The sequence below is a fragment of the Halictus rubicundus genome, chromosome 4 (genome assembly GCF_050948215.1).
Source record: "Halictus rubicundus isolate RS-2024b chromosome 4, iyHalRubi1_principal, whole genome shotgun sequence".
In the NCBI taxonomy this organism is placed as follows: domain Eukaryota; kingdom Metazoa; phylum Arthropoda; class Insecta; order Hymenoptera; family Halictidae; genus Halictus; species Halictus rubicundus.
The window spans coordinates 181,442-208,465 of record NC_135152.1 but is presented as its reverse complement, the minus strand read 5'-3'; the positions used below and the strand labels follow the sequence as shown (position 1 = coordinate 208,465).

Genomic DNA, 27,024 nt, shown 5'->3' with positions numbered 1-27,024 from the left:
ATTAGAACCATCGAATTAGTTATTGTTACTATTATTATTATTATTATAAGTTATTAACTCGAACTATCATGAAGGTCAATCTCCTGAGTAACATCATTTATAAATACAACCACTGCTCAGCTTTTGCATACATACAAGTAGGTAAGTAGGTATCTACATATGTACGTAGTACAATATATTTATTATACACAGGTATGAGTGGTGTCCAATGTTCTTGCATACTTTTTATTATTAACCTATTTTAGTGTTTAAGAATTTTGGAAAATTGTTAGATTTCGGGTTTGGAAATCGAGTACCAAAGTTTATAATAAAATCGAGAAGAGTTTTATTTGAGTTAAGTACACAGTGAGGAGTTAAGGTACAGCGACATAACCTTCTGCACTTGAGTATGCAAGAAGAACTCTGAATCTGTTTCGACGGGCTGCTATGTACAATGTGTCCCACGAGCTCTGTCCACTTAAATATCTTAGTTATTTCAAATAATACGAGAAAATGTTACTTACAAAAGTTATAGGGTTTAAGAATCTACATAATATGGTATAAATGATATTCTTGCAAGTGGAGGCGTAGAGAAGGTCTCCTTTGTTTTTGTTTTTTTATGGAATGTCCAATTTTTTATGCTCAATTTCGATAGATTGGCGTATTTTGAGGACAAAAGTACTAAAAGTGTATTTCTCCTAAAACTTACCGTTGCTGAGATATTTGACTGTTTTCATGAAGAATGTTCGAAATGTCGGCCATCTGCAGCGATGCAACGTTGTAGTCTTTGAACTGTTGCATCTCTTACACGTTTTATTGTTGGAGCGTCTATTGTAGTACACGCTGCGATAATTCGTTGGTTCATAACTTCCGGAGTTGTTGGTGCATCTCGTTACACAATATTTTTCAATGTTCCCCACAAGATTAAATCTAGGGGTGTTAAATGTGGACTTCCTGCTGGCCACCACGTCCTATCTATCGATTTGGAAATATTTGTTTACATTGTCTGACGAACGCTTAATGGCACCTTTTCTAATTGGTAATGTATTTTTTAAGAACGTATCATATTTTTAACCAGTAAAAGTGCCGTCAATGAAATAAGGCCCTATTATTTGTTGTCCTATGATTCCACACCACACATTAATGGACCAGCGTCTTTGATGATCAATCTCTCGTAACCAGCAAGGATTTTGTACTGACCAATAAGGCGTATTATGTAAATTAACATGCCCAGTGCTGTTAAAAGTAGTCTCATCGGTAAGTAGTATTAAAGAGAAAAAGCGTGGATTGATTTGTAGCTGCTTTTGAGCCCATCCACAAAATATAACACGATTTACATAATCCATGTCATGTAATTTCTGGTGAAGGCTAATGTGGTACGCATGATATTTGTGACGAGTGAGAATTCGAGATGCACTACTTTTGCTGACTTCAGATTCGCGTTGAATCTGACGTACACTGATATGAGGATTGTGATGTACCATTGCAACAACATTAATTTCATTTATTCATCACTACATACAGGTTTTTCACGATTCATCTTGCGAACATCGAGACTTCCAGTTTCTTTTAATTTTTTACACAATCTTTCAAAAATCTTGTGTGAAGGGCATATGCAGTTTGGATATCTTTCACCGTACAAATTTCGAGCCACAATTGCGTTTCTCTTAATTTCTCTGTAAATTAGAAGCATCTCTAATTGTTCTTCAAATGAAAATTTCATATTGACTATCTTAGGTTCACTAACTGAGCAACTGACTGGCACTGAGAGACGCCGAAAGCCTACTAATCTTTACATTTTCAACGTAGTGAGCATATCCTTGAATACGTTCCATAATGAAAGTAATAGAATGGAAATGATTAAATATCTCAGCAACGGTAAGTTTTAGGGCAAATACACTTTAGTACTTTCATACTCAGAATACGCCAATCTATCGAAATCCAGTATAAAAGATTGGACATTCCATTAAAAAAAGCAAAGGTGACCTCTATATCTTCACTACGCCTCCATTTGCAAGAATATTATTTATACCACATTATGTAGTTTCTTAAACCCTACAACTTCTGTACGTAACATTTTCTCGTATTGTTTGAAATAACCAAGATATTCAAGTGGACAGAACTCGTGGGACACACTGTATATGTAGTTTTTGAGAGGAAAATGTGGAAGGGGGTGGAAAAGGTTTGCTGTAGAAAGGATGACGCGGAAGAGACAAAGTCTAAGGGTCTGTTTAATCGTAACGATTCAAGTGTTTTGGCTGACGTGTTTATGGTATGATTATCATGATGCGTTGGCGTTTACCTACGGTCTAGGGTTATCGGGTATAGAACAAAATCACTCATGAAATCTTTTACGAAATTATTGGATAGTTCTATGCCAAGTACAAAGAGTAAAAGAGGAAAATGAATGATAATATTACATTGAAAGAAGTATCAACACGTTAAGCGTCACGCCGGTTTTACGTGCTGTTCCGTTCGGACCGCTCGCCGATAGGCGAGACTAAGTACAGTAAAGATTCGAGTTTTGTCACTTTTTCGGTTCTTCAGAGTGACAAATCCGGGGAACGTCGGACGTTTCTCGCCGGCGTCCCAGGTGGTGACGGCGAAACTCGAGAACCGTCGCGGCCACAACATTGTAGCGTATATCGGTGTGAGGCTAGAAGACCACTACTAATCCAATTACAAAACTTCTTTATTTTTCATTATTTTTTTATGAAACTTTTACCAACATATTCGTGGCATTTTTCCGATTAAAATGACACCAAATATGATATAATTCCGATGATATTTACCTGTATAATGAACGATGAAAGTTACTTCCCATAACAATTACATTAACGAAAAATTAGTGTAAATGTGATCCGAATTATAACGCGTTTGGTATCATTTTAATCAGAATAATGCCACGAATACATTGGTGAAAGTCTCATAAAAAAATAATTAATAATAAAGAAGTTACATTTTTCATTTAAAGGCCTGCGCTCACGCGAGCTTTGATCTTTTCCGAACGCTTCGACTCGTCGCGTCTCTTTCTTCCTCATACGCTGTCCTTCTCTGTGTTCGAAACTTTTAATGCTTGTTACACAAGTAAATATCATCGGAATTATATCATATTTGGTGTCATTTTAATCGGAAAAATGCCACGAATATGTTGGTAAAAGTTTCATAAAAAAATAATGAAAAATAAAGAATTTTTGTAATTGGATTAGTAGTGGTCTTCTAGCCTCACCTCGATATACGCGACAATGTTGTGGCCGCGTCGCGCCGGTTCTCGAGTGGTGTGAGGTGTCCGGGTGACAATAGCTGGGAACGTCGGGAGTGACAAAACTCGAATCTTCACTGTATAAACATATGTCGGGTAACGTGGCGCGCGGCGATAACAAGAACGAAAAGTCTGCCGCCGGCCCATGCTGACCGACGAGGCCTGAATGGAAAGTCTAGCGCCGGTCACTAGGGACCGGCGCACAGTGGTGCCAAATGGCCAAAAAGCGGCAAAAAATCTGTAAAAACGAAACTATCCAACGAATTTGTTTGACAATTTGTGGAGAGATTGCCACAGGTACAACGCTTATTTGACAAAAAATTACTTTGTGCAAAAAATCATGAGACCCTTCGAGACCCTTTCGTCACAATTTAAGTTTAAATATCAACTTTAAGAATTTCCAAGAGTGAATCGTGCGGAAGTCGAAAAAGAAAAATGTCGAGTGCATAAGATTTATTAATTTTTTATGTATAAAAAAATATTTAATAACAATTTTTTTATCTTACATAAATTATTTTTATAGCGTTTATTGAAGCACTACCAAAGAATACCTGTTGCATTTTTGTGACAGTGGTCCAGTGAACGAAAACTTTGTTCATTTAACATAAAAAATTGTTATTAAATATTTTTTTATATGTATGAATGTCACATTTTTTTATTATCTGATATGTATCCCTTAAAAATTTCACCTAAAACATCAAATAATCGTGACTTCCGCGCGATTCATTCTTGGAATTTCCGGAAGTTGATATTTAAACTTAAATTGCGTAGTCCATATTACTTAATGTTAAACAACTGTTTTTGGAAAATTTTTTTTGCCAGTTAATATATATACTTTTATGTTTGGAACTATAGCGAGAAGAACGAGGTATAGGATGCGATAGAGACAGGTGTAGAAAGTAGCAGTGGACTGTATGAAGTAACAAAATAATATATTAATAGAAAGTGGAGAATGTACAAGCGAAGAGGTGAAAACAGAAAGGTGAAGATAGGACGCACAAATCGTGAAGCGCACGATTTGGGAGATGATAGAGTCGTGAAGCGCACGAGAAAACGAAAATTGAGCGAGACTAGGATCGAGCGATCGAGAATGCCAAAAGACCCCGTTTAGCGGTTATCGCGGGTTATTTATACTGTGCGTGGCCACCGGCGGCGGAAGGAATAAGGAGTGGGGTTTTTGAAAATGACAAAGGATTTGGCAGTGTCGAACGTTAGCTAGCGCACGAGGGCAATGCCCTAACGGCCGCTACTGCACAGGAAACAAGGACGGTGGGTGACGGATTTGATATTTTGGAATATGGGAACGGTGGCTCACGCGACAAGTAAACGTTTAGACGTAAACACAGAGTTTACGTCTGAGTGCGTTCACCCGGTCTCGGCGCCGAGCTCGATCAGCTGGCTATTGTCAACGCCGAGACACGGTCGCACCGAGGCCGCTCGTCTGCGGATTAGGTCGCAAAAACTGTACACCGAGGTGTAAGAGTCGAAATGTTGTTTGCGTTACCGAGATTCTCGGTAACGCCTGCAGCGATTTCGAACATTTTATTTTGCCTCCCCTAAGGGTTACAATTCCTTTTTCCTTACATCACCTCCTTCTATCGCCGTCTTTCCATCTTCGCTTACTCTAACTTAGTCCTTACCTATCTTAACCTAACTTAACCTAACTTATACTTATACTTAGTTTATACTAGACTGATATACTATATAGCGAGAAAAGAGAGAGTTTATATACAATGGACCTTATATTTATGACTTAACCTAGCTTATACATAACTTAACTATGCTTATGAACTATATAGAGAGACAGAGAGAGAATTCTATATACAAAAGACCTTATATTAATAGTCTTACATTTACCCCCCTACCCTTTGGACCTCCCCTTCCATTCGCTCATCTCCCACTCCTCTCTTTTCCTTTCTCCCCTCTCTCCACTCTTCCACCCTTTTCATCCATTCCTCACCTCTTCCCTCATCTTCCAACACCTCCCACATTCTCTCCTGCCACCCTTTTTCCTCATCCATTCTCATGCATACTTCCCACACATGCTCCCACGTCTCATTCTCCCATCCGCACACTCTGCACGCTTTCTGCTCCTCATTCATCCAATACCACTCTCCCCACATCTCGCATCCTAACCTAAATCTCGCCACTCTTTTCCATCTACTTTCCCCCCATCCTTTCTTAAGGTACCCCGGCAGTCCCTCCCCTTTCACCATCCCATACCACTTGTTTGACCTTGAATCTTCTATCTTACTCCTCCTTTCCTTTGTTTGTCTTTCCTTTTCCTTTTTAATTATTTCCTCGCTCATTCACTCCCTTCTTTCCTCAATCATTTCATTTATTATCTCACCCGACCATCCCCTCTCCTTAAAGAACTCCCACCTCTCCTTTTCCCACCCATCTCTTACCCCTCTCACCCTATCCCTTCTTCTTATTTCTTCCCAACATAACCGCGCCAGCTTTCCCCCTTTCCCTTCCGCTAATTTTTTCTCGTATCCCCACGCCCTCAGTCCTGCCTTTCCCCTCAATAATTCCCTCTGCATTTCCTCCCTCACCATGTATCCCGGCGTTGTCCTTTCCACTCCCAGGACCCACCTTAGATATCTCTCCTGCAGCTTTTCCATGCCTTCCCTCTCTTTCCATCCCCAAATGTCCACCCCATAACTTATTACCGACCATACCAATTTGTCAAAAAGCCATACTCTCCTACCCCAATCTTTGCCAAACCTCCTTTTTCCTATCCCCCACACCTTCCCCATTATTGCTGCTCCTTTCCTCACTCTTTCCTCCACTTGCGCTTCCTGCCCACCATTCCTCGCTATCACGTATCCCAGGTACTTGAACTGCCTTACTTCCTCAATCTCCCTGTCCTTCCACCTCCACTTCACCTTTTTCCATCTCCCCCCGCCCTTCCTACATCTCATTATTTTAGATTTCTCCGCGTTTAACTGCAGCTTTTTCCCTTCCAGGTACCTCTCCATCATCCCTCTCATCCCCTCCTCATCCTCCGCCAGCATCGCTATGTCATCAGCGTACGCTAGCGTGTAAATTTTCTTCCCTCCTAATTTTACCCCCCCATCCTCCCCTCTCCAACTCTTCATCTACATCTGCCATTAGTAACGTGAATAGTAGTAGGCTTAGTGGGCACCCTTGCCTCACTCCCCTTACCGTCCAGAAGCATTTACTTTCTTCTTCCCCCACTCTGACTTTGCTTTTCGTCTCCTTCATCAGCTCCTCGCACCTCTCCACTAGCCCCTCCCTTACCCCTCCTCATTGCCCTCATTAGCTCCTCCCTGTCTACCGAGTCAAAGGCCGCTTTTAAATCTATGAACATAATAATCAACCCCCTCTTTTTTGTTTTCTTTCTAACCTGTCTATTTATCAAATAATTTAACACATACACATTGTCTATACACCCCATCCCCTTCCTGAAACCTGCCTGACTGTCTGCTAGTAACCCTTTTCTCTCTATCTCCTCTCTCATCCTCTCCGCCAATACCGCCGCGTATATTTTATAAGCTGTCTGTGTGAGCGTTATACCTCTGTAGTTCTCCACCTTACTATTGTCTCCCTTTTTGGCTATTGGCACCACTATCCCTTCCTTCCAGTCTTCCGGCCATCCCTCCCCCCTCCAAACCTTGTCACAGACTCTCCATAACCATTCTTCCATCTCATTCCCTCCATATTTCCATACTTCATTCGGTATACCGTCCCCCCCGGCAGCTTTCCCTTCCTTCAAACCCCTATCACCCTGCTGACCTCCGACTTATCTAGCTTCCTCTCCCCATCCCTCTCACTTCTGCCCACCCCTTCCTTTCCTTCCCACCTATCTACTCCTCCTAATAATTTTTTAAAATATTCGTCCCACTCTTTCATCTTTATCCTTTCGTCTATCCTCGCTCCCCCCTTCCTTTCCATATTCACCACTTTCCATATCTGACTCTCATTTTCTAGTCCTTCCACCATCTTTTCCCATTTCTCTCTCTCTCTATCTTCTTCTTCTCTTCGCATAACTCCTCATATCTTCTCTTCTCTTCCTTAAATTTCTTACCCTCCCCTCCCTTCTTCCTCCATCCCCTTAGTTCCTCTCTCACTTTTCTTTTCCCTTCCCTACATTCCTCGTCCCACCATCCGCCCCTCCTTTTTTTCTCTTTCTTCCCCATCGTCTCCAACGCCTCTCCTATTCATTTCTTCAATCTTCTCCACTCTTCCTCCACTCCTTCCTCTCCTCCCCTGAAGACCCCAAATCTTTCTTTGAAACCCTTTATTTCTTCCTCTGACCAGCGACCACCCTTTTTCCCACTTCCTTTCCCTCTTTCCTCCTTTTTAATATCCCCTCTTTTCACTCCTTCTATCCATACCGTCACTGGCAGGTGATCTGAATCAATCTGTTCCCCTATTTCCATCCTTTCCACCTTTTCCCTTGTTTGCTCATTCCCTATAATATAGTCTATTACTGAGTTCCCCCTCCCTCCTACATATGTCCATTCTCCCGCCTCGTCTCCTTTAATGCTACCGTTTAATATCCCCCATCCTCTCTCTCCTAGATATCTGATCAATCTCCTCCCTTCTACGTTTATTTTCTCATCCTTCGACCTTCTACTCCCTTCCCCTCTCTCCCCCTCTTCCTCCTCTCCCACTTCCCCCCTTCTCTTCCCGTCCTAGCATTAAAGTCCCCCCCTATAATTACTCTTTCCCGGATCCCTCTTTCTTCTGTCCATTGCCCCATTTTTTCCAACTTTCTTTCCATATCTCCGTTTACGTAAACCCCTACCACCCTCCACCATTTCTCGCCTATCTTCACCCTTACCGTCATCATACCTTCTTCATCTCTTCCCTCCTCCCTTTCCCTCTCGATCTCTTTCCTTACTCCTATTAGCATACCCCCCATTGCCCTCCCCCTTTTTTCTACTCTTCTTGCCCACTGCGTTTCCCATATGTACCCCTTTGGTAGCCTTCTCCTTACCCCGCTCCACCCCCTTTTCACTATCCACGTTTCCATTAATACTATTATGTCCCACCCCTCTAACCCTTTCCAGAACTCCGTGTCCTTGTTCCTTAATGCTGCCACATTCCAGAAAGTTATTTTGTACCCTGCTTTCCCCCTCTTTCCCCCTCCTCTCCCTTCTCCCTCTTCCCGTTTCCCTGTTCTCCATATCACATTTCCTCTATCTCATTCCATCTCTTCATTCTTCCATTTACTCACATTCTCATGTACCCTACCTGTACATGCATTCCCTTCTCTCTTTCCTTCTCCGCTTCCCTTTCTATTTTCCATTTTGCTCTCCTTTCTTCCTCTGTTAAATCATTGTCCAGCCATTCTTTCCTTCCCTTTAGTAACCTCCTTCTGTCCATTACTATCCTTTTCTGTTCTAAATTCGCCATTTTAACTAGTACCATTCCACACCCATCTTTTCCTTCTTTCCCTATCTTTCTTACTTCTTCTATCCCCTCTTCCTTCACCCCCACTAATTCCCACACCCTTTTTACTTCCTCCTTCACATTCTTCCCCTCTAACTGTATCTTTTTTATTATTATGTTCTTCCGCTTCTCTTCCCTTTCCTTCCTATCTTGTAATACCTCTATTCTCCTAATTCTTCTCTTGTTTTCCTCTAACATTTCCCTCCCTATCCCTCCTTCTCCCCCTTTATTCCTCTCTTCCTCTTCCCTTCTTTCTATCTCCTCTACCCTTCCTTCTATTCTTTCTAACCATTTTTCTATCCGTTCCCATCTTTTTTCCTCCTCCTTTCTCTCTTCCTTCCTTTCTTCCCTCCATCTCTCCCTTTCTTTCCTCCACTCCCCCATCCACCTTTCCCCTTCCTCCCTCATCCTTTCCTTCATCCTCTCGACTTCCCCTATTAACCCTCTTATTAGTCCCTCTATCTTCCTAACTTCTGTCCCCTCCTCCTCCTTTCCCTTCTCTGGCGATCTTTTTGTTTTGTCACTTCTTTTAAACATTCCTCTTTCGTCCCTCCCCTCTCCTAACTATTCCTCTCTTCCCCTCTTTTTCCCCACACTTTCCACATTCTCCAAACTATCTAGACTAAACCACCGTTCTAACCTCTCATCCTTCATCATCCTCCCTACTCTTCCTTTTCCCGCCCCCTCCTCTATTTTGCCCACCCCCTTTTCTTCTCCCCCTCTCTCACTCATTTCTTCTGCCCTTTCCTACTTTCTAATTGTCTCCCTTTTCAAATTTCCCGCCTCCTTAAGTTATTCTTCTCCCGCTAGATCGCGCCACCGTCCACTCCTTCCAGATGTAATCCTGCGCACTCCTCTCTACCGTCACCCGGACCTAACCTCTCTCTCCATTCACTTTATCCTTCCACCAATGCTCTCTATCTCACTTCCCCGCCCTTATCCCTTTCTTTAACACCTGACCCTAACCTCAAGACACCCTTCTCCACACATCTTCTCCCCACACACCTCTTTCTCTCAACACTTTCACCCTAACTTTCCGTACACACTCTTTCGCACCTCAATTACTCATGCGACCGGAAACGGAAGTCCCTTTTTGCCAGTTAATAGTTGAAGCCATTTGCAATAACCCATATGATTTCTAGACACCTAAGTATTCAATTATAGGCGGAGTAATTACATAACTATCGCACTGAAAACTGATAAATTCGCAGGAGCAAAGAAATGGTTATTTACCATGCGTATATCTCCGTAAAAAAATTTTTTTTTCATCTGACTGGCACATCATGCACGCACTATTAGGCTATACAAAAATAATTTTTTTTTATAAAAATCGAAAATTTATAAAATGGATTTTTTGCCGCCTTGGCTCCACTGTGCGGCGCACAGTGCGGACAAAAGGCCTGTTTTCGGCACTTCTCGTAGTTTGGTTATTAATGTATATACAGGGTGAGTCACCAAACGTTAGCACCTCAAATATCTTTGTTGTTTCTAAAGATACGTCAAATATGGTAAGGACAAAGTTGAATGGTACAATGGGGCTAACACGATGCAAAAAAAATTTTGTTTTTATGCCTTTTTTTTGGAGATATCAAGTTCACCTTGACATTTTTAAATGGAACCACCCTTTTTTAAACACCTACAATGATAGTCCCTTTCATTAGGAATTCAGTGACTATAATTAGTCCAAGGTCATTCAAGGTCAAGGACAGAAAAAACGTATAAAACTAAAATATGGAAGCAGAATACCTGTATTTTATAAATGTTCGAAATGATGGCCGTCTACGTCGATACATTGATGTAAACGAGCTCTGAAGGAATGTTGAACTCTGATAAGTACATCCGAGGTGATATTCACCAACTGTTGTTGGAGCATCCATGTACACGATCTCTTTTAGCAGATCCCATAAAAAGAAATCCAGTGGATTTAAATCAGGCGAACGTGCTGGCCATGAAACAGTTCCGCCTCGTCCAATCCATCGATTTGGAAATCGAGAATCCAACGTTTCTCTTGGTACTCGTGCATAATGAGCAGGACAACCGTCATGTTAGTACCACATATGATAGCGATTTTGTAAAGGGACATCTTCTAACAAAATTAGCAGATCTTCTTGCAAAAATTGAGCGTATTTCTGTCCCGTCATAATTCCGCTAACGAAATATGGTCCAATTACTTTGTCGTTCAAAATACCGCACCACAAGTTTACGCTCCAATGCCTTTGATGATCAATTTCTAGCCAGTGCGGATTATCCACAGACCAATAATGGGCGTTCCGTAGATTAATTGAGCCATGATTAGTGAATGTTGCTTCGTCCGTAAACAAGACATTAGAAAAAATGAATGATTTTGAAGTAATCCCCATTGACAAAAGTTAATTCTATTTTGAAAAAGTTTTAGTTTTAGTTTTAAAGTTGTTTTAGTTTTATACGTTTTCTCTGTCTGTGTCCTTGAATGACCTTGGAATAATTATTGTCACTGAATTCCTAATGAAAGGGACTATCATGGTAGGTGTTTAAAAAATGGTGGTTCCATTTAAAAAAGTCAAGGTGACCTTGATATCTCTAAAAAAATGACATAAATACAACATTTTTTTGGCATCGTGTCAGCCCCATTGTATCATTCAACTTTGTCCTTACCATATTTTACGTATCTTTAGAAACAACAAAGATATTTGAGGTGCAAACGTTAGGTGACTCACCCTGTATATAGAGGTAATTATTTACAGACAATTATATTTACCTATATAGTTAATAATTTTAACAAAAAAAAAAAATTTTTAGAAAAAAAATTTATTATTAAAAATTAACAAATTTATTTTTAAAAACTAACAAGTTTAGAACAAAATTAATAATAAATGAACCATATGTAAAATTAACAATAATAAACTTAAACAAATTATAATACTAGTGAATAAAATGAATAAACTTAACAAAACGCTATTCGCTATCCGAGTCATTCTCAGTACTTTGATTGCGACCCAAAATCACATTACATTCTTATTACTTTTTCAATAGTTATAAAACATATATTAAAAACAAATAAAAAATACATAAAAATGATTGATATATAATTATTGCAAAATTGTATTATGCATAAAAATGATTATTATATGATTATTATTAACAATTTCCATCCTGATACGCATGTTTTTTAAAAGAAATGTATTTCATATCATGATATACACGAATATTGAACTTTTCCAGTAAATTCCTCACTGTAACTGTGGCGAACGAATGGCAAAATTTTTTACAACCAAATTTGTTTACAAATGTATACTTATTGTTAATTATTCACAAAAAATTAAATTTAACAATAAAATTAATAAATTAAAAAAAAACAATTTTTATGCATAAAAAAATTGTTAAATGATTTTTAAATGAATAATAATATGAATTTCCTGCTAATATGCAGTTGTGCCAAAGGAAATTTTCATACATTGTCAAATGAACATGTAGTGAGATGTGCCGACTTGTCCGCACTGTGCGGCGCACAGTGGGCTAAAACCGCCAAAACGTGGCCAAAACAGGAAGGAGTACTTCAATTTAGTTCAAAATTGATACTCATAGGTTTCTCGGGTCGCTGATTATAAATCTGATGTCAAAATTACAAAAAACAAAATAGCGGACTCAATATGGCGGATGCGTAACCAAAAAAATGATTGGACTTCCTTGAAAATTAGTATTCCCACATTTTTCGGACCGGCGTATATGAATCTGATGTCAAAATTACAAAAAACAAAAATAAAATTTTTTGTAAACAATAAAAAAGTTGTTAAAAAAAATGGTTGTATCAGAAAATTCTATAAGTGGAACCATACAATGCTTATGTAGCGGTACGCGATTCGCATCGCAAGATGTTAGAGTTGACCGCCTGCAGATGTTAGGGTCTAAGGTAATAAAACCTACCCTGACTTTTTTTTGCAGGATGGCAGAAATTATTTTATTTCCGAATGACTTTAGGGGTGTAGAAAATTTAACTACCCCATCATAAACGTTGCCAGCCGAGTACCGCTGGGCCTGTCCGACGGCGCGGCACGCGCGGTCCCGACAAGACCTTTTTTCCAAACATTTGGCGACCACCTTTGCCAGTGACCATAAACAACAGATGCGGGATTTCCTACCCCCGCGAAGCATAGCTCCGCCTTCCTATCTTCGGAAAGGTAACGCCTTTCCGAAGATCAGGATATAAAGGGAGGAAATCCAGAAAACCTACTTCTTGTACCTCTTGCACTTCTCGCGCTTCTTGTCTACGCACTTTGTCTGTCGGTCTCATTGTACATTGAACACGCGATTAAATAAACAGACTATCCTGTTAAATCAACTGTCTCTGTTTTGTGGTAACACAATCACACTTATTTAACAAATTTTATTATAACTCTTAAATTTCTCGAGAAAACATGCTTGTAAGTAGTACCATGTCTACCTCTGCGTCACAAAAATGGATCGCATTACGAAAGGGGCAGTTTTGGGCAGCTACTTTTTCAACATAATGTTAAATAATAGTATCTACTACAAGACTTGACAAAAATCTCCGTGGAATATTGTGGAATATACAACTTCTAGTATACATTTGTAAAATCTGTGCACTAAGTTTTATCGTTCACTTCCTACATTCCAAACATTAATTAATATAAATCCAATGTTATTATTATGTATAGTATTTACTTCCAGAAACAGCATCCATCGTACACGCACAAAAAAATACAATTTCCGTAAAATTGTAAGCTTGACACCTTTTTTTCACAACGTAGTTCACTGCACGAAAACTGCGAGACGACTGTACGGGATATTTGTACTCCCACCATTTAGCAGGTATAGGTAGTAAGACCTTTTTAACTCCGCTCGGGAAGGTTCGGTTCCACTCGGTCCGGCAGCTGAAAACTTTTTCGCGCTCGGCGCTCGAGTATCTCGATTTCCCGAAGCGGTTCGATGGTCTGGACGGGAGGGTGCGGGGGTAGTCACTTGTTCGATAGAATCTTCACTTTCCCCGCTGCTCAGGGTGCCTATCGCGTTCACGTATTCGTAATATCCCGTCTTACTCTTCCCGTGTTGTTTTTGTCGTGGATAGCGGTTCGGATGATACGCGAAACCAGTGTTCGCCATCCCTGTCGGTTTCTGATTACGTTTACGCGTTTCGTCCGTTTGTCTGTCAGCTTCTAATAGTTTCTCCTCTAATTGTTTAAACGTTTTAATTGTGCTTAGTGCGATCGTGTTTCATACGGTCGGTTTCGCGCTCCAATAATCTTTCTGAATTTGTTTGTCTACCGTCCACGGAGGTCGCAGTCGCTTGGACATAGCCTTCATATACACGATATAATCCCGTAGGGGTTCATTTTTCCCTTGAAAACCGGTCCTTTATATTCCGTTCTAATGTTTCGTGGTAGTCCGGGTCCCAGAAAAAATTTCCGCCTTCAAAACAACGCCTTCGAAACATACCGGCAAGCAGCGGAGAAGATGAACGGTCCGCGATGTTACAATACCGGCGTTGATTCGACGAGGCTGTCCAGGAAAGCTACTGTGTCCTCCCCGGGTGTCCCCGCGAACTTTATCCGCCATCTTCGCATCATCTCAGCTACAGGCGTTTCTCGGTAGTACATGTCGCGTGGTACGGCAACAGAGGTTCCGGCCGGACGACTTTTCGCGTATTTTTCTGAGTCTCGATTTCGCAGGGCTAATTTCGGGCTATATTACGTAAATATCATCGGATTATATCATATTTGGTTTCATTTTAATCAGAAAAATGCCACGAATATGTTGGTAAAAGTTTTATAAAAAAAGAAAATAACGAAAAATGAAGAAGTTTTGTAATTGGATTAGTAGTGGTCTTCTGGTCTCACACCGATATGGCCGACAATGTTTTGGCCGCGACGGCTCTCGAGATCCGGCCACTCACCGCGGTGGTGTTAGGTGTTCCACTGACTTGGAAACTTGAGATTAGCACTGTACTATCGTTTCGTCGATTTATTACAGCTGCATCGATTACTTCGATATGTTTGGACCTCAAATGTCGCGTAAGACCACTAGTATTGCTATATTTAACACAAAATTCTCGCATACACCATAGACATTGGGCTTTAGACCGACTAATTTTTTTGAAATGTTGCCACACGAAACTTCTATTACGATGTTGTCGTAATAGACTGTTACTGTCATCCTGCACTACTGCACTATCGACAACGAAAACTTCACTGACATGCGACATACTTTAGCACACTTTGCTTAATTTGAACAGTTTATACAAAATATGTTCACACTGTGCGACGTCTTCAAGAATACTGAATGTATCGGGACGTTTCTGTTTGTAGTAAACACTGTTCTTACAAGACAAGGACTCTTCGTCCGCACACTGTTCGTATAAGAGCACTGTTTAGGAAACAGTGTTTACTACAAATGGAAATATTATTACAACCGATGATTGCAGAAACAGCAAGACAATACCTTGGCATTTCTGCCACTCAAGTATCCAGCGAACGATTGTTTTCTGACCCTGGAGATATTGTCACAGCCACGAGAATGTCATGTAATATTGACAAAAATTAACTTTATTCAGTGCAGCCGTAGCTTGCACTGTACAACACAATAAAGAAAAAGTATATGTATACGCTGGGTAACGCTAAGTTCGACGCTCGGATACAGACTGACTATGGTCGGTTATGCGGGGGTACTTATACAAGTCCCTATCCCGCATTCGGGAGTCGTCGTGAATGGTCCTTTGTCCAGATGGCATCCGGCGGGGCCGGCAGCCAGACGATTTATGGACCTAACGTCAATAAATATCCCTGGCCCCGTCACATTCCCCTCTCCTTAGAGTGAAACTAGCCCCTTAGTTTCGTCGCTTTTTCAATATGGAAGGTGGTAGTTTGGCCTCCTGTACAGCACCTAGTCCGATGGCTTCTTCCATGAAGGTGATGGTTAGGGGCTGGCGGCCGGTTATAAGGGACGCGTATTCGTTAGGTGGCGCGTTTGCATCGAACGATACGCGGATCGGGGTGGCAGCGGGTTGCGAACTGTTGTTGACCGTATGGCGCGTGATTTTACAGCTGAATATGTGGAAACAGAGTTTGGGCATACTACCGCATAATCCACATTTGTTAAGTACGTACAGTAAACCTAGTCCACCGCAAATGTATCCTATAATTTGTACGGTGGTCAATCCCCATGATTTCGCTTGACCTATTCTATGTTCGAATGACAATTTTTGCACCTGGTCGTTTATGTTGTTTAGATCGTCGGAGAATGCCGGGTAGTAATCTACAATTTTCGGGGTTTCTCGAATTTTGGTCAATATGATACTCCAATCGGTTTCTGAAGGAAGTGGCGCTGTTTTAACGTTAATTTCGTACGTTATATTCTTAGTCCTGCCCGCGATTCTCATGTGCTCCTCGTTGTAGATCAGATCAATGGTCGTATTGGTTTGAATCAGTGAAGCTGTGCGTAATTCAGTTGCGCTGTGTGTTTTCCCTTCAAAAATCGTTACATTTATGGGTATCTTCGGGATCGCTATAAAGTGATTCTCGGTTTTCAATGGTATAAAGCTTATGTCGTCTATGTTAAATATCACATATTTGCAGTATGAAATTTTGTCTAAGTTGCTAATAATTTCGGAATTACAATCGTGTTTTGCGCGTCGGTCCTGTACAGGATGGGTTTGCTTGCAAATGTAAACAGAATGGCGAAACATACACTGTGACTCTAAATACTTATCGTCTACGCTCATAAAATGCAATCCGGACGTGAGGTAGATCGGCTTCTCGACTAGGGGTGCCATGAAAACATTATTATTACGAGTGGGGATGGGATACACCTGTTCTATGTCCCAATCAGAATCGACTATGGTGGGTATACTAATTTTGAAAAAGAGTTTGTTCTTGGTGGAGAATATCACAAGTGACGAGACGTCTATTATGCTTCTAAAGTTTTCTTCGGTTGGAGTGAAAAGATTGTTTAATTTCCGATCTCTAATCAAGGTCAAATAGTGGTCCAGAAATGTTCGATGATCTATAGCTTGAGGGCTGATGACTCCCTGTTTTCCTAACATTATTGCGTTAAACAACTCGTCTATTTGAAAGTGTAAATCTGTAATGGCACTGTTAACGGTTAATATTTTGACTAAGTACATTTCGTGTCTTCGCAACGTTTTCTGTAGCTCGGTGTTTACTCTATGTATCTCTTCTATAATTTCTGTCTTTAATACTTTCTTTATCAGAGTGGTCTGGTTCGCGGCTATAATTTTTAATTGATTTTCGCCTTCGAAAAGTTTGTCAATATTCGCGTTGACCGTTGTCAGATCGTCTTCGTCTAGTGTGCCGAATAGTGTTTTGCTAACTTGTCCTATGGCGTCTATAAGTCCTCTCCTATATCTAAAGTGAGTAATTGATTTTAAATGTAAACTTAAATTCTTAATATTCTTAAATTTAACTATCAATCCGGGGACTTGAGCAAATTCCGTGCAGTTCTCTCTGCACCGCTCGAATTCTCGTTTCATTTCATCGACTTGTGTTTCGAGGGTCGCGATTTGCTCGAACACTTCTTCTAAATTAAATCCTATAAAGATCTCGGCTTTATCTGCGTACAGGTAGGCCTTAGCTATTTTCTCGTGGAAAATGGCATTGTCTTTAAGTGGGATTATCTCGTATCCCGCAGCGGGGATTATAAACATCAACAGGCATTGCGTTAATGCGAGTGTTGACCTGAAAAATAAGGTATAATACGATTACCATGTATCTTTTTAATACTGCCGTTTACGTTAATGACGTAATACGGGGTTTTGACTTCTGATATAATGTACGGTCCTAGCCATTCGTCGTCTAATTTGTTGGCTTTGTGGTCATTGTGTATTAGAATCGTGTCTCCTATGTTAAATATTGTTTGTAACTTTATTATCTTTCGGTTCTGATCCCTGGCATATCTTTTCCTGCTTTGTTCTAGGGTTAGTCGCGCTAATGATCTGTATGAGTCTAACTGTTTTTGCCATAAGCGGTACATGTCATCGTAAGTGTAGTTGCTAGTGCGTGAAATGGATGATGGAAGGTTAGCTTGTCTACCAAAAGTTAGTTCGAATGGAGTGAATCCGGTGGCTGAATGAATGGTGGTGTTATATCCTAAACATATTTGGTTTAGTACTTCGTCCCATTCGATGGTATCGTTCAAACTCGTGCGTATTAGGTCTTTGATCGTGCCATGTGTTCGTTCTAGGGAACCGTTCGATTGCGGGTGGAAGCTGGTGGTTTTGATGTGCTTGATCTTAAAAGCCTCTTCGAATTTCTTCATTAAATCGCTTACAAAGTTCTGTCCCTGGTCAGTAAGAATAGTTTTGGGGGCCGAAAATATGTAAATATAATGATTCAGCAAGGCGTCTATTATTGTTTCGGTCTTTTGTGTCTTCAGGGGTACTAAGATCAAATATTTTGTCAAATCGTTGTGAATCGAAAGGATGTATACGTTGCCTCTGGAAGTCTTGGGCAGTGGTCCGATTAAGTCCATCGAGATTTTGTCGTTCGGGTTCTGCGGGGTTTGAGGTACCGTCGGGGTCTCTTTAGCTCTTACTCGGGTTAGTTTCAGTCGTTGGCAATTGTCGCAGTGTTTTATAAAGTTTTCTATTCTTTCCATTAAATTGGGGATTCTGTGTAGTCTTTTAATTTTGTCGTACGTTTTCTGTATGCCTAAATGTCCTAAAACATCATTGTGATTCTCTTTTATTATAGTATTAATTTCGTCGTTGGTCAATGCTGTGGCTTCGTTTTCGGCATATTGAATTTCGTTGAATCTATCGTTGTAGAATATAGCCATGGTCCTTAAGATTGCTTTCTCGGCTTCTCTAAATTTGTCGCCTATTCCTATTTTCTTGTGTTTATCTGCGATCTGAATGAATCGTTCTAACCATTTCGCGGTGTCGTAAGGACCTAGTTCTTCGTTTGTTAATTGATAAAAGGTGTGTGAATTCGCGGTGATTTTCAATCGTTTAGGCATGGCTAGGTCTTGTTTCCATTCTTCAAATTGAGTTAAATGTGAGATTTCGTTGTTGTCTATCGCGTATACTTTTCGAGAGAGTGCGTCCGCGGCTGAATTTCCTTTACCTTTTACATACTCGATTTCGTACTCATATTCTTCAAGCCTAAGTCGCCATCGCATGAGTCGCGAGGAGGGGTCTTTGCAATTCTTTAGCCATACTAAAGCCTGGTGGTCGGTTCGTATTGTGAATTTGCGTCTTAGCCGTTTTGTTGCCCATACTATAGCTAGCAATTCTTTTTCGGTTGTTGAGTAGTTTCTCTCTGGTGGATTGAGGGTACGTGAAATGTAGCAGCAGGGGTGTTCGTCTTGGGACAGTATAGCACCTAAGCCGTCGTTTGAAGCGTCTGTTGTTAGAGTGAACGGTTTCGTGTAGTCGGGGTACGTTAGTACAGGTGCCGTGCATAAGGAGTGTTTAAGCAAATTGAAGCTATCATTTTCGGTCTCTGTCCACTTGAACGGGTTGGTCTTTTTAGTTAGTTCGGTGAGCGGTTTGGCAATTTTTGAATAGTTTTTAATGAATTTCCTGTAATAACCGGATAATCCTAAAAATGATTTCACGTCTGTCGGGTTCCTTGGTATCTTAAAGGTTTGAACTGCTTCTAATTTCTTCGCGTTTGGCTTGATACCGTCTTTGGTAATAATATGTCCGAGATACTCCAACTCTGGTTTTAAAAATTCGCACTTGTCCGGTTGAATTTTTAATCCTCATTCTTTCAGTCTTTGTAGTACGATCGCGAGGTTATCGTTATGTTGCTGGATTGTGTTGCCGAATATTATAATGTCGTCCAAATATACGAAACAATACTTGTTAACTAATCCGCGAAGGGCATGGTCCATCATGCGTTGGAACGTGGCCGGAGCGTTCTTGAGGCCGAAAGGCATACGGTTAAAATGAAAATGTCCCTGAGGTGTGCTAAAAGCGGTGAACTTCTTCGAGTCTTTGTGCATAGGGATTTGGTGAAAGCCTGAAGATAAATCTAATGCTGAGAAGAATTTAGCTTTGCCTAATTGTGAAAGAATGTCGTCGATTGTAGGTAAGGGGTACGCGTCTTGGTCGGTTAGTTCGTTTAATTTTCTAAAGTCGATCACAATTCGCCACTTCTGTTTAGCCGAAGCGTCTGACTTCTTCGGTACTACCCAAACTGGTGAATTGTACGGTGACTGTGATTCTTCTATTATACTTTTGTCTAACATTTCGTTCATTTGCCGATCAATTTCATGTTTGTGGGCTTCGGGGGGTCTATAGGATTTGGTGTTTATGATCTTATTTTGGGTTAGTGTGATTTCGTGTTCCGTTAAATTCGTGCAAGGTAACGTGTCGGTTTCCAAATTGAAGACATCTTTATAATGAATTAGTATTTTTTCGATATTAGTGCGGAAGCTAGGTTCTACATGGTCTAATCGTAAGAGATTTTTGAATTTGCTGAGATCAGATTCGTAAGATAAATCATTACTGGCGGGGATAGTTTGCTCACCCGTGTTGAAGTAACATACTCGCGTCGGCTTGTTGTCCAGATAGATGGTTCTGACGAATGATTGGCCTGGTTCCACGACGGGGTCGGTCTGAAATGATAGTCTATTACCGTTCAATTCGAGATAGTCGTTCGTTATATTATATTTAAATTTTGAAAGCATTGGTAATCCTATTATACCGTCCTCTATTAACGGAAAATCTTTGGAAACTACGTAAAATCTATCTTTGGTATTATAAATTGTAAGATTAATCCATCTGCGCGTTTCGTATTTGTCTTGTCCCATGCAGAATTTCTGCGGTTTCGCATCGGTTCGCGGTGCGATGCCTATTGAGCTCTCCTTGACCAGGTTTATCCCTGCTCCTGTGTCGACGAGATATCTTCTGCTCCGTCCGTTGATGTTGATCTGTACGGATAATAATCTTCCGGTGGTGGCATATACTCGTGGCAGGGCTCCTCTGCTTCCTCGTAATAATATTCCTGGGGTTCTTGGGTGTATTCCGTCACCTGCGTGTGGTGGACCGGGGGATTGGTTCTCTGGCCGGGTGGGATAAAATTTCGCTTAGGACACTGGTTGGCTAAATGTCCTACTTGCTGACACTTAAAGCATTTGGGTTGTGGAATGCGGGTTGAAGGGTTAGTAGGGAATGTAGATGTGGGAGTCGGGTGAAATGACTGAGGCCGTGTTCGCGGGTATTCGTCTTTATTCGTCGGTGGACCGTCAACCGTCCTATACCGACGTTCGCGAGCGAGTGTCGATCGCATGCCTTCGACCGACCAATTCTCCCTCGCGTCAGTCGATTGTTTAACAGATGGCGACCGTCCCCGAAGCCGATCTTCACGTGTTTCGCTGCGGCTTTCCGAGGACGGTCGCCGCCGCGTATACAATGTATGTTTGTCGGTGGTCGGCGTGCTCTTTGCGCGGGCCGCCACATCACCCCCCTTGGTGAAATTAGGGGTTCGCTCGCTTTTATTTATCGCTACAAGTTTACTATTTACAATACTATATACATTGTTGCTTACAAACTACTTACACTAATGACTAAATCTAAGGAGTCGCCGCATAGCGGTCGGGAAAATGAACGCGCCTTCCCGATCTTGTCGAGCGTTCGATTCGCTCGCCCGTACTGGGGACCGGAGCATCACTGTTGACCCCCCGCGGCGAGGGCCTGTCCGGTGTACCCTGCTCGTCGTCGTTTAGCAGGTACGCGGGTTTGAGGCGATCTAACGACACCGGAACCACTCGATCTTTAACACGAATGTTAAAGTGTTTCGGGTGCCGCTCAATCACCTCGTAAGGACCGTCGTACGCAGGCTGCAAAGCACTTTTCAGTGCGCCGTGCCTCACGAACACCTGCGTCGTCGTATTGAGGTCCTTGAATGTAAATGTTTTCTTTTTTCCGTGGCGCGTTACAGGCGTCGGACGCAACCCACGGAAATGTTCGCGTAATCTCGCGATGAACGCCTCGTCGTTAACGTTCGCGTCTCGCCGGTCTAAAAGAAGCTCGCCCGGTAGGCGAATCGGTTCGCCGTAAACCATTTCGGCGGAGGTCGCTTGAATGTCCTCCTTCCAGGCGGCTCGAATGCCCAGAAGGACGATCGGCAACGCGTCGGCCCAGCTGTCCGCGTGGCAAACGATTGCCGCTTTCAGCTGGCGGTGGAATCGCTCCACCATGCCGTTTGCCGCCGGGTGGTACGCGGTCGTACGGAGGTGTTTCGTACCGATAAGGTGCGACAACTGCTTGAACAACGCAGATTCAAATTGTCGCCCTTGATCGGTAGTGATTCGGTGGGGTGTACCGTATCGGGCGATCCACCCCGAAAATAACGCGTACGCCACCGTCTCGGCGGTGATGTTTTCGACGGGGAACGCCTCCGGCCAGCGCGTGTAACGATCGACGCACGTCACGCAGTATCGATATCCCCTCGACATCGGCAACGGGCCTACTATGTCCACGTGGACGTGCTCGAAACGCTCCGAAGGAATTCGAAAAGTACCGACCGGAGCAGACACGTGTCTACCCGTTTTCGCCCGTTGGCATGGTACGCACGCTCGTGCCCAGGCTTTGCAATCTTTTTGCATACCTGGCCAAACGAATCTTTGTGCGACCAATTTCGCGGTCGCCTTGGCACCGGGGTGCGCAAGATTGTGTAGCGACGTGAACACGTGTTCTCGGAACTCCCTCGTTACGAATGGTCGTAACGCGGAAGTCGAAACGTCGCAGTACAACTCGGTGTTGTCGCTCGGTAAATCAATTTTCTTGATATTAAGAGAGGAGTCGGGTGATCGCAGGAGCGTTCGGAGCTCCTCGTCCTCTCGCTGCGATTTCGCGAGTTTCGCGTAATCTATCGCGGTAGAGATCTCCGCTATCCGGGACAGAGCATCGGCGACCACGTTGTCTCGACCGGCCACATGCCGAATGTCGGTCGTGAATTGGCCGATGAGGTCCAGATAGCGGAACTGTCGCGGCGTATGTTTTTCGGGGCGCTGCGCGAACGCGAAAGTTATGGGCTTATGGTCGGTAAAAACCGTGAATTCGCGACCCTCGACCATATGCCGAAAATACCGTACAGCCTTGTATATCGCGAGCAGTTCCCGATCATACGGACTGTATTTGCGCTCGGCCGCCGTTAACTTCTTTGTAAAGAAAGCCAACGGCTGCCATCCGTCGCGTGACCGCTGCTGCAACGCAGCGCCTACCGTGAAATCCGATGCGTCGCTGAAGATCGCAAGGGGCAGCGTGGTGTCGGGATGGGCCAGAAGAGCTGCGTGCGCCAGGCTTTCCTTGCACCTCTCGAAGGCCTCGATTCGCTCCGGAGTCCATGTCACCGGTGCTCGTCCCTTCACGTTACCCTGGAGGGCCGCGTTGAGTGGCGCCTGCATCTCGGCGGCCGTTCGCACGAATCGTCGATAAAAGTTTATTACGCCCAGAAACTGTCGCAGCTCTTTCACCGTTTCCGGGCGCGGGAAAGTTCGAATCGCTTCGACTTTCTCTGGAAGCGGTCGGGTACCGTGCGCGGACACTGCGTAGCCGAGAAACGTCACCTCCGGCGCACCGAACACACACTTCGCACAATTGACGAGCACCCCGTACTCGTTTAGGCGGGAAAAAAGTTCGCGTAGGTGCTCTTCGTGTTCCTCGACTGAGCTCGATGCGACCAGAATATCGTCTATGTAAACGTAGCACCAGTCGAGGCCGCGTAACACTTCGTCCATAAACCGCTGGAATGTCTGCGCCGCGTTTCGAAGTCCGAAAGACATCCAGGGGAATTCAAACAGACCAAACGGGGTCGTGATCGCGGTTTTCGCGATGTCCTGCGGGTTCACCGGTATCTGGTTGTATGCGCGCACCAAGTCTATCGTAGAAAACACGCTTTTTCCCCCCAAGCGCTGCGCGAAATCTTCGATGTGCGGCACCGGATATTTGTCCGCGATTGTTCTCGCGTTTAATGCGCGGTAATCCCCGCACGGTCGCCACTCGCCGCTTTTCTTCGGTGACAGGTGTAGGGCCGATGACCAACAGCTTTCGGATCGGCGCGCTGTTCCGTCCCTCACCATCGCCTCGAATTCCGCCTTAGCGATGCGGAGTTTATCCGGGGCCAGCCGACGGGGCTTGCACGATACCGGCGGGCCTGGCGTCGTCCGGATGTGGTGCTTTGTCGCGTGTTTGGACGTGCGGTGTCCTCCCGACGGCCGCGTGAGGTCCGGGAATCCCGCGAGGATCCTGTGGTAGGTGGACTCACCGGAAATCGCCTTCACGCTATCGGCACAACACGTCACTATACGACCAGCCGCCGACAGCGTCGTGACACCGTCTATTAGTTTTTTCGCGCGCATATCGACTAGGAGTCCGTAATGGCTCAAAAAATCGGCGCCGATTATCGGGGTTGTAACGTCCGCGATCACAAACCGCCACGAAAAGTCCCGACGCAGGCCGAAGTTCAACGCGAACCTCACGGAGCCGTACGTTGTGATCGTTGAACCGTTCGCGGCGTAAAGTTCATATGCCGTCCTTTCGCGTGCACCACTCACACGCGAACGCGGGAAAACGCACAGGTCGGATCCTGTGTCCACCATGAAGGTGATTTTTGTTGTCCGATCCGTCACGAACAGGCGGCTTGTAGCCGGCGCAGAGTCGTTCGCCGCCATCAACGACCGTCCCGCCGGTTTTCCGTCGCCTGGGAACACGGGTCGCGGCACTTCCTCGCGGCGGGACCGTGCTTCCAGTGGTACCAGCATCTGCCGTCACCAGGTGGTACCTCGTCGCTTCGGCTTCGCGACTTCGACGCCCTTCTTTCGCGAGGACCGCGCGACTTGGACCGCGCGCGGCGGGTGTCCATACCGACGCGAAGGGCCGCGATTTCGCGGCGGAGTTCCGCTATCAACGCCTGGGTCTCGTCCATTCGACTCGTCGATGCGGCGTTGACCTGCGGACGAGACGACACCTCGATGACGGCATCGGCGAGGGCTGCGAGGTCGGACAGCGGGTCCTTCCGTCTCGTCACCAGCACAGTTTGTACGTTCGTTGGCAGCCGCGCCATCCACAGCGTCTTCAGGAACTCGTCTGTCACAGCACCGGCGGCGAGGCCCTGCAGGCGTCGCAGGAAGACAGAAGGCTTCCGGTCCCCGATCTCCTCGTGTTCCAGCAGGTTTCGGATGTCCTGTTCCTTGGAATCCGCGATTCGCCGTATGAGCTCCGTCTTGAGCGTTTCGTACATATTGCTTTCCGGCGGGCTGCCGATAATGTCGACCACTACGTCAGCGTACTTGTTCTCCAAGTTCGCTGTGACGTAGTGGTACTTTGTGACGTCCTGCGTGATCCCAGACAGGACAAACTGGGATTCCAATTGCTGGAACCATATTCGCGGGTTCTTTTCCCAGAACGGTGGGATTTTTATGGCCACTCGTGCTACGCCCGCCAAGGGTACGACGTTGGCGTTACCGGGCGCTAGCGGGTCAGTCATCGCTGCGTTCCGTAATTAATTCTTTTATGCACCCGAACTGCACACTACCGCGGTTCGCTCTGCCTTTGCGCGACAGATCACGTCGGGGTCACCAATTATATGGGAGTCGGGTGAAATGACTGAGGCCGTGTTCGCGGGTATTCGTCTTTATTCGTCGGTGGACCGTCAACCGTCCTATACCGACGTTCGCGAGCGAGTGTCGATCGCATGCCTTCGACCGACCAATTCTCCCTCGCGTCAGTCGATTGTTTAACAGATGGCGACCGTCCCCGAAGCCGAACTTCACGTGTTTCGCTGCGGCTTTCCGAGGACGGTCGCCGCCGCGTATACAATGTATGTTTGTCGGTGGTCGGCGTGCTCTTTGCGCGGGCCGCCACATGGATTTTACTCTGGGAGGTTCGAATTTCGTGGGTGGAATTGCAGGTCGTCTCGGTGCAGTATTATTGGGACGGGAGTCGGGCCATTGCCTGCGCTGGGTCGCTCCTCTAGATCTTTCCAGCTCGCTAAGAAATAGCTCTGCTTCGAAGGCTGCTTCTTGAGCTTGTTGGAGATTCTCTGGCTTGGTGGAGGAAGTTCGCAATTCGATGTCGCTCTGAAGATTTAGTAAAAATGTCTTTGTTGCGCGGTCGTTTTCTAATTCGGTCGCGACTCGTCTTCTAATGGGTTCTTTTATTTCATGCTGTAGCGCGTATATAAGCTCGTTCAGTTGGTGTCTAAATCTTTTTGCGTAGCTGTGCACGGATTCCGAATTTCCTTGTTTAGTGCGTTGTAATTTGTCACGCGCGCTGTTTGAAGTAATGTTAATAGAAACGTACTCGCGTAAAGCGCGGTATAGGTCGTCATATGTGTCGATAGTAACATGTCTAATGCTTCGTTCCGCCTCTCCAACTATTTTTTGCGTTAAAATTAATTTCAGCAAGATGTTTTGTTCTCTGCACTCGGATCGAGCGTCTCTTACTTTGCGGATAAATCCCTCAACACCGATATCGTCTTGTCCGTTTAGAATCGGAATAAAATCTTTACATACGTTTGCGCTGTGCTGTGGACCTCGATATAGAGCGTCCTCCTGAAGTTCTTCCTCTTCCTTTTCGGGTACGTTGGGTTGCAGCATCTCCTTCATCTCCTGTGCTTGCTTTCTTGCATCGAGCAACTGCTTCGCCGTAGCAGCCGACAGGTAAGTCTTGTCTTCGGTCATCAACGAGGTGTGTGACGCCGCTGAAGTGAGACCAGTGTGTAGTTCACTGAGTCTATTTCCAAGGATCTCGATTTCCTTGATGCGTTGCTTACTCTCGTCGCTCATGAGTTTTCGCATTTCAAGCATTTGCTTCTCATGGCGCTCTGCTTGCTTCTGCATTGCGTCTAAAATCGCTCTCAAATTCGGGTCGGTACTCGTAGTGCCGCTGCTTTGAGTTGGTTCGTCTTTACCCATTTTTAATACAACAGATACGTTACTGCTGGAGTCTGTTCCGTCGGAATCGAAACTGTTCTTTCGATTTCTATAATCTCGAAATGGATCCAGTGTGATTCCACTTTACCTTTGATTATCTTTCCAGGAATGGTTGAGCTCGAAGCGTCAATCTTCCTGGTCGCCTTCAGGTGAGTATGGTGAAACGCGTAGTAACACTGACTCTAACTGATTCGAATATACTGTGGACTTTATACACACGTAGTTACAAAAGACTCTAGTATATCCTGGCAGGATCGCCAAAAATGTCATGTAATATTGACAAAAATTAACTTTATTCAGTGCAGCCGTAGCTTGCACTGTACAACACAATAAAGAAAAAGTATATGTATACGCTGGGTAACGCTAAGTTCGACGCTCGGATACAGACTGACTATGGTCGGTTATGCGGGGGTACTTATACAAGTCCCTATCCCGCATTCGGGGGTCGTCGTGAATGGTCCTTTGTCCAG

General features: G+C 44.0%; 1 protein-coding gene across 1 annotated transcript in view; it reads left to right on the top strand.

Moving 5' to 3' along the window:
* The window catches only part of Mnd (L-type amino acid transporter minidiscs), a 354,849-nt gene that overhangs the window by 258,752 nt on the left and 69,073 nt on the right, over positions 1-27,024 (top strand). The gene's annotated exons all lie outside the window — the stretch shown is intronic.